The 8903-nt window shown below is 38.6% G+C and overlaps 1 pseudogene across 1 annotated transcript; it reads right to left on the bottom strand.

Annotated features, from left to right (window-relative positions):
• Positions 1–7217: 7217 nt before the first annotated feature.
• On the bottom strand, positions 7218–8295 carry LOC308347270 (farnesyl pyrophosphate synthase-like; annotated as a pseudogene). The gene has a single exon. The product of its transcript is annotated as a farnesyl pyrophosphate synthase-like (transcript).
• Between the last annotated feature and the right edge of the window lie 608 nt (positions 8296–8903).

Raw genomic sequence — 8903 nt, 5'->3', positions numbered from 1 at the left:
AGTCTCACCAGGGACTACTGAGAAACCACCCACAATTGTCCACAGGAAAGGCAAAAGAGAGGCATACTTATTCACCCGCTTCTGTCCCCAGTTGGTCATTAATCTCCCCACATTCCTGGGCTATGGATGCATGAGTTCTGGACAGGTTCATGCAGACAGGAGAGAGGGTTGAGAAAATGAAATGTAAGAGGTGACATAAGAACTATTCAGTGTTTATTTTAAGTTCTGTAAGTGAACAGAATAGAAGTGTCCTCAGGTCATTGTCTTTTCTGGAGTGAAAGTAAGATGTTGTTTGGACTGTGATAAGGTAATGGTTCCTAGAGTAATTTCTAGAGTAACTGCTAAAAGAATGTAAATACTATGTAAACTTACAAATAAAGGAAAGTGGATTTTTTAAAAATATTTAGACAAAAAAAAGTAGAAAAAAGGGCTACAGAATTTAACAAATAAAAGCCCAAAATAAAATGATATATTTAAACCCAGATACATCTCTTCTTATATCAAATATAAATATGTTAGATTTCTAATTAAAAGATAAAGATTATTAATCTGAGAAGCAAAATAAATAAATAGTAAAATTTCAGAAGAAATTTCAGAAGAAAACTATTAAAATATTCAATATTAAAATAGTCAATATATCACTATCAAGTTAAAGTATCTACATGGTCAAGACACCAATCCTTTCCAAATTAGTATATAAATTTAATACAATAAAAATGAAAGTAGCAACCAAATACTTTGGAAAAACTGACAAAATAATTCCAAATTAATCTGGATAATATTCAAGAATACTTTTTAAAAGTAGAATAATGAGGGATGTTAAAATATCAGTAAAACTATAAAAATAGATAGACATAATCAGTAGTATGTAATACCACTTACATAATCAGTAGTGTGTGGATACTACTTGACAGTTTTCTGAATGTATTTACCTTTATGAACTCAGTTGATCCACATAATAAACTTTACAAACCAAATAAGCCTTACATTAAGAAACTGCTGCTCGGAGAGATTAACTTGTGCAGTTACCCAGCAAATGATTGAGCTAAATGTCAATTCCAGCTCAGACTCACTCCTGGTGTGGTGGTCTGGTTCATACCACCCTTTAGAGATAGCTATCATGATTAATCAGCTGTACTTTTGAAATCAGGTCACAGTTTATAACAGAGCAGGTCAAATGAAGATTGAAGTGTGCGAAATGTTCTTGATTTATTAAAATATTGCTTTCCTTTGAGCACAGATACAGCAAGATGTTGACATAACGGCAATAAAAGCAGCAATCTCAGGTAGAATTCTCCCCTGAGTTTCTAAAATCTGATATTAATCAGCTACCTAGCTCAAGCTTCAAGAGTTGGGTTTCCCATAGATAACATCACGAAGCTATAATCTTTCCTCTTTAGCTTGGAGCCCCCAGGGTCTTCTATATAGCTTTGCTACTATAATTTTTTTTATTTATTTGTTTATAATAGCAACTTATGTTTAGAACTCATTTGAGCTGGTTCAAGGCACATACCTTGCACCAACCATATTCTGCTTGGTGTACTTGCAGACTTGCCTGACACCTGCATCTTCCCTACAATGATAGGAAGATGAATAGTCAGCAACTATTTAAAGCTGATTCTGTGACTGTCCAATACCTAACACAGTACTACATCAATATATAAATATATGAGTAAATAAATATGTCATGTCTTTAAAATTATGGTGGTAATGATGATAGCGACAGTGGTGATATGATGGTGATGGTGATGATGATGATAATGATGTGATGATGGTGATGGTGATGATGATGATGTTGATAATAATGATGTGATGATGATGACACCTCCCACCACAACCTCAGAATACAGTGAATTATTTTACTATCTTCCTACAGAAAGCAAACACAGGAAAATCTACAATATGGATTTTCTTCAGGAAGTATGCTTTCCATTCTCCAAACTTAAGCCACCATGAAAAAGTTGAGATAGAGTCCATATAGCTAGCAGGCATCTCTTGTAGAGGACAGGGTGCTCAATTGGTCCCATAAAGATTATAGTGTTCAACGTGGAATTAGTTGTTAGATTTCCAATGAATGGAAAATGAGAATTTAAAAAAAAAAAGAATTATTCATTTGGACATTCACAGTGAGCATCAAGCAGCCTAGTTACATCCAAATATATTCTTCATGTTTGTATCAAAAATATCCCATTTTGAACCAAATGAATTTTTAAAGGATTTTTAGGTGCAGAATAGAGATAGTACTTTTCTCATAGTATTACATATAATTCTTGAATACTTATTTTATATCAGAGTTACTTATAAAGTCCATTTTATTATGTAAAATGCTAGATGCAGTTATGTGACTTCAAAGGAATTTCATAAAGTCATAAATTCCTCAGCCTCTGCCTACCTATCTCATGCACCCCATGTTTTCTCACCATTGTCCAACTATGTTTCATATTTAAAATAATGACAATGAAAGAAGGGAACCAGGCCTCCTGTACAAAAACAAACCCATATTTCTCTTCTCATAAAAAAAAGTTAAAAAAGGAATTGTCTATCTGCTTGGAAGGCCAGGCCATTCTAATGAATTATGAAGCTCTAAAAATCCCAAACCTCTTTTCAACCTCAAGCTGATCATCTGTGTGATTCATTCACAGTAAATCTATGCCTGAACATGTTTGTTTTTTACCAAATGATGTCTCATTATCCCCAAGCTGAAACTATGCTGAAAGCCAACCTCTTGCTTTCCTTTAATGACATGCACCACCAGAAATACAATCATTTCTGAGTACCCTCTCTTACCACTCCATAGCTAGTGATTACTCTCAGACTCCTCTGCCTTTGAGATTGTGTTCTTACCTTTTATCTGTGTTCTCCTTTCCTCTTCTTCTCCTGGTTGCTGGCTCTCCACCCTTGCACACATATCAGTCCACAGACTCAGTTCCAGTACCACCCTTGATGTCTCCTTCTAAAACCAGAGAAGTCCAGGGGCTGCAATGGAGTTGGGAGGCCATCCAAATCAGGAGCCCCTGATTTTAAGTAAAGCCTGAATGCAATCCCTCTCCCACCAAAGGCCAGTCTATCTGGCCCCCCTCTGCAAGTGTCTCTTGAGTACTGTCCCTTCTAGGGGCCTGCAACCAAGATGGAAATTCTGCTCTGGCCCCACGTGACTTGCAGACCAATCCCTACTTTCCCATTTCCTTCAAGAACAGTCCAGTACTTAGACTAGGTCTTACTTCTCCTCATTCCATTGTGACCCCTCATTCCTCATTCCGTTGTGACTACAGCCAGCACAACTGACTGGTCCTCACATTTGATCTGTGCTGCACCCACTTCATTCCCCAGAATCACAGGCTCTTCCTGTATTCATACTCGGCTACAAGGAGAGAGGCCATGTTCTTGTGAGACAGAGTTGAATAGGCTGGTCCTCACAAGGACCCAGGCCCCTTCTCTTTGCCAGGTTAACTCCATGCTTCTCCTGAGAGCATCCTTACCTTCTGCCCTCTTCATCACGTCCCTTTGCTCCTGACGTGCTCCATAGCTGGCATTACTACTTCACCAAGAATTACCACTGCCTGGGGGACCATCATATCAGCCTTTCATAGGGTATCAGAGAATATGTCTAATAAAAGAGAAATTTCACCTGCCTTCAGGCCTTAAATTAGGGTAACCGACCCTTGCCAGAAGGCCACAGGTCTTCAAAGCCCAAGATAAATCTGGCAAGGCTTCTTGGTGCATCAATTTCACTTTAATAATAGTAACTTCAAACTTGCTAAATATTGAATAAAGTATGAATTATGAGGAGTACAACAGAGAATACATATTAATTCTTAAAGATAAAACTTTAAGACTTGTAGGAGATTTTGAAATTTGGGTGGAAAACATCAGTATGATTCCAGATGACTCACACTTCCTCACACCACCCCATTGCCCCCCAGGTGCAGGCATTCACTCTTCTCAGTACTGAGAACGTTGAAGGGACAAGGCTTTATGACTGATTCCCATTGTTTAAGGTGGTTCCTGTTGATGGGGATATGTTTTGTATTTTATAGATATGGCCCTTTCCCCTCCAGCCCTGCCACTGACCATCTTCTTGAAATCATTCTAGATGCTGTGCTTGAGAAGAGTTGCAGGACTGAAGTGGCTTTAGAATGTTTTCTTCTGGACTGACATTTGCAGGGGAATTTTTTGGGAGAAGGTTACAAAGAAATTGATATCTCAATAATGATTATGGATAATTACAATTTTTCTTTTTTTCTTCCTCTTATAAACACAGCTGCAATGAACATTCTTATCATCATATCTGTGTCTGTACCATTAATTATTTCTCTGATGTAACAGGGATGGTGGCTCTTTCTAAAAAGTAAAAGTTGACCTGTTATTTCTATATTTCTATTTTTATAAGCCCCACAACTAGGTCATGAGTAAGAAGCAATTCTTGTATGCCAGAAAGAAGTGTACCTGTGAATGCCAAGGTTGGATCAAGGTTTGTAAGGTGTGATCTTCAGGTCCCTTGGCCACATCTGACCATAGACCAAATCACCCAAACATCCCAAATATAATAAGAAACAAAAGTAGGGAGGAGACATACGTAGGGAAACCTAAAACTGGATTCCAAGACCAAGCCACTACCACTGTGACTCACTGAAAGCACTTTTAGTGCTTTATACTAAATCTAGCTCTAATACAAAAATCCAGAAGAATGGTATGGATAAAATGCTACAGCAGAGAGCCATGCACTTGAGGGCCATAAGAGGAGCTGAAACTTAACAGATGAAATTATACCTTTCTTCCTCAAATTTTGGGTTTTAAAGAATATGGACTAGCAAGAGAAAATGTGTATGTAACCCATGCTACAATGATATGCAGCCAATACTTGTCTGGTTCTTCTGATGCTCGTCCTACAAGCTCTGAGCATCACCTATATCCATAAAAACTGAGAGGGCATGTCACTACACCCCAGCATTCTTTCCACATCCTGGCAGTACCTACTAAATATGTATACTGGTGTGGGGAAGGAACTCCAACTGACATCAACTGAGCACCAGTACGCTGGTGCTTCACACTTGCTGATCATTTCATTCTCATAACCACAATAAAAATTAATCTTATTATCAGCACCTTCCAGATAAAGACACCACAGATAATGGAAAATATGGATTTGTTGAATATATATTAAATTTGACCTGCAGTCCCAAAGGCAACACAGAAACGCAATTGTAGAGGCCGACATATGGGACCTTTCTAAGGTGGTCATAAAGAAATAAAGAGCTGTGAGCACAGTAATGACCCATTGAAATAGAGATCAGCGTGGCCAGAGTTCAGAGAAGGATTGCATTCCATTACGGAAAATGATGAAAAGGCCCAGAGTCCATAGAAACCTCAAAGATGCTCTTTCTATAGTTTCGTTTAGGGCCAAATTATGGCTCTTGAGCTCTCTGATGAAAGGTAACCCAAGTAATTTTTCAAGGTCAATACAAGCAGTGACCTCCAAGTCAAACTCTGTTGCCTCTGAATTGCAAAAGACAATAATTACACCACATCTATAGCATCTCTGCAGCAAAATTGAAAAGAATGTTATCCTCTCTGATTCCCCAATCCCTCAGAAAACAGTAGAGACCAGAGGAATGTGGCATTGCTCAGAACAGGTAAATAACTCAATAGTGTGATTTTTATATTCATGTTGATTAAAGATGTCACCTTGCCTCAACAAGCTTCAAGAACTGCCCAGATGGATCCTTTTTTCTCATGACTCATAAATTACACAGTTCGCTGAATCTGTAATTCACAGAAACATATCATGGTGTCGGCCTTGTAAATGCCAATGCCAAAGCACCAGCGCCTTTCATTATACACTGTGATTATGGATTAAATGATTTCATAAACATATTGGGTGTTTCACATTTGGTATGAGGCTGTCTTAGAGTCCCTACAATCTGTCATTGCTGTTAATGAGATATCGACCTCCTTGTAATCCAAGCAAAAAAATTTCCCCTTTGAATGTCAGCCAAGAAGAAAACCCTCCAGAACTTCCACAAACTGCTCTCAAACCCCATAAGTAGAATGGCCTCAAGAAAAAGGCCAGCAACATGACCAGATTTCAAGCTTTTAGTGATGTTTACAATTCCTTCTCTCCCCAGTACAACAAGGACCATCTTAGGCAGGTGAAGCCCTTAAAGTAGGTTTCTCCAGCATTTCACTGAAGAATACCAGCAGAAAAGGATGTACTATGTGTACACAAGTCCTGGAGGTAGGGTTGCTAGGTCCTACTATAATTTCAAAATTTCCTAGAAGTCTTGGATGATATCTTTTAAAGTTTATTATATACTTTACATCCTGTTCCACAAGAGTTCCCAACTTAATATGGTATGTAAGTGAAATATCCCAGGAAGTGGAGCCGTGTTTCTCTTGGACATTGAGTAGGCTGTGGTCTTTACTTACACTAGAGCCCCAGAGATCGCAAACCTCCACCTTCAGAGCTTCAGTCTTCAGGAGTTTCCTAAATGAAACTAATTTCATGTAATGCCAAAATGGGGAAATTGCTAAGATTGAACCTACTTTGCAGTTGCAGAAGAGTCTCAATGTCTTCTTTCATAGGTGAATTAAGACGTTCCTCTATATTGTTGCCAGATTTCATTTTCAAATTTTGCCTTTGTATTACTGTTTGTAGATCATAGGTCAAAGATCTAGATAACTGGGGTTTTATATACATCTCTATTTTAGCAATGACACTACAGCTTGGGTGGAACATCACTAAGCAAACCCAGAAAGCAGATCAGATGCCAACTTTCATGTGTATAACAATGCTTGAAATTGGGATATTAGAGTCTTTAAAGGTCTTTTTACCAAAGGATCTGTAAGATATATTACAGTTGTATATATCTATAGTGGTGCCTCAAACTTCTTGTTCACATAAACCCTAAGAGAAACTTAAAAAACATTGAACCTAAGCATTTTCTTATCAAGGTCGACGGCATAAGCCCAAGAGGTGAGACAATCACACAAACACATTTAAAATCTTTACTTGCATCCCACTTGCGAAGATTCCATTGCTTAAATGAAGTCACATGGTCAAGTCCAACATCAAAGGAGTGGGGAAATGTACTCCCTTTGCTGCAAGGGTGATGAGTGAAGAATTGAGAACATAAATCCAATTGATTGTTTTGTTGTTGTTGTTATTGTTTTCAAAGGTTAAACAATTTATTGAGAGCCCCCCTTCCTCTGTCTTTAGGTCACTTTTTCCTCTTGTAGACCTTGTGTGCTAGCCCCGGGAACATGGCTTGGGGAAGAGGCATGGCTCAATGAGTCCCATAAGGTGGCTGCAGCTGTCTAGCTCATACTGCATGAACACAGCTGGCAGGTTCAGCTCCTTATACAGCATCTTCACCCAGGGCCACCTTCTTGGCCTCCTTCTGCCCATAACTCTCCTGAAGGATCTTGCACTGTTCTAGAGAGGCCTGCTGCAGACACTGAACCACCAGCCAACTACATTTTTTGTCCTGAATGTCTGTGTCAATTTTATCTGTCACACTAGGGTCCCCAGAGAGATCATGGTAATCATCCTGAATCTGAAAGAACTCCCCTATCTCCAGCAGGATTCTTTTGGCATTGGCATGCTTTTCTCCCCATCTATGCCCGCCATATCCATAGCAGCAGCCACAGGAACATAGAATGAATAGAATGCAGTCTTGTACTTGACAATACATTTATATCTCTTTTCAGTGATTCTGCCAAGATCCACATTATCCTGGGGGGCTGTGATGAGGTCCAGGGTCCATCTGATCTCAGTCTTTTAGGAACTCTGTAGGAAAAGCTCAATAAGTTTCAGATAATAGGGCTGCTCCTGGCAGTAGAGATTCAGCAGGTGGTAGATACATGCTTCCAGAAACAAAACTTCAGTGATGGCATCCAAACCTAGGCCAGGCTTCTGATACCAGCAGATCCTGGTATGCCCTGTCCAGTGAGAGATGAATCCATGATGTCATCTGACACCAGGAAGAAAGCCTGGAGCATTTCCACACACCGGCCCACAGTCAGGACCTGCTGGAGACGATCAGCATCCTGCTTCCCTGGCTCCACCAGCTCCTGAAAATCTATCAGCACTGTCAAACCCCACTGGTACTTGCCTTGGATAGCAATGTATCCCAAGACCTCCTCAAGCCAGGCAATTCCATCTCCTGTCTCCAGGTGGGTCATGCCATCCTCAGTCAGCACCTTGACAATCTGGGAGAAGTGTTGGATGAAATCCTGCTTTACTTGGGCATAAGGATCCAATTCCTGGTCCCCATCCATTCTGAGGGAGGAGTAAAGTGCTCTGCTCCTGGATGCCAGCTCTTGGTCTAAATCTAATTGATCATTTAAGATTTAAAAATTTTCTTCTGATTGAATTATCATTATAATTATTGCAAACAGATATCAAAACACAAAAATATAACATCTGAAAAATAATTGTTAAACATAAATAATTTTTATGGAAAACACATCTCTTAATGATATGAAAATTTTAAAAATATGTCCTATATCTGTGCATAAATATTATAAACACAAAGAAGCAAGATTCAGCATTAATTTCATAACTAATTTTCATTTTTATAGATAAGAGCATTGAGAAATTTTGTTTACATAACTATAGCACTGAAGAGATTTTCATAACGATTTACTGAGTTCTTTGAACTCTTCGTTAAATGCGAAAAATCACATGGTGATCCACCATCAAAAACTAATTTTAATGATCTATATGCTGACAACTTAATTTCAGTCTTCCTTCAATTTTGCTGAAAGCAAAGAATAGGAAACTGTTTTTTGCAAAATATTTTATTACACAGTCATTCTTTTTATTCACTTTTTCAGTTTCTAGGATGTACATTTGAAGAACTTTATCAGGGCCTGTCAAGTGACTGTTAATTATATCTGGTTAT

Source organism: Martes martes (genome assembly GCF_963455335.1).
Source record: "Martes martes genome assembly, chromosome: 1".
Classification (NCBI taxonomy): Eukaryota; Metazoa; Chordata; class Mammalia; order Carnivora; family Mustelidae; genus Martes; species Martes martes.
This window is presented reverse-complemented; position numbering and strand designations above follow the sequence as displayed.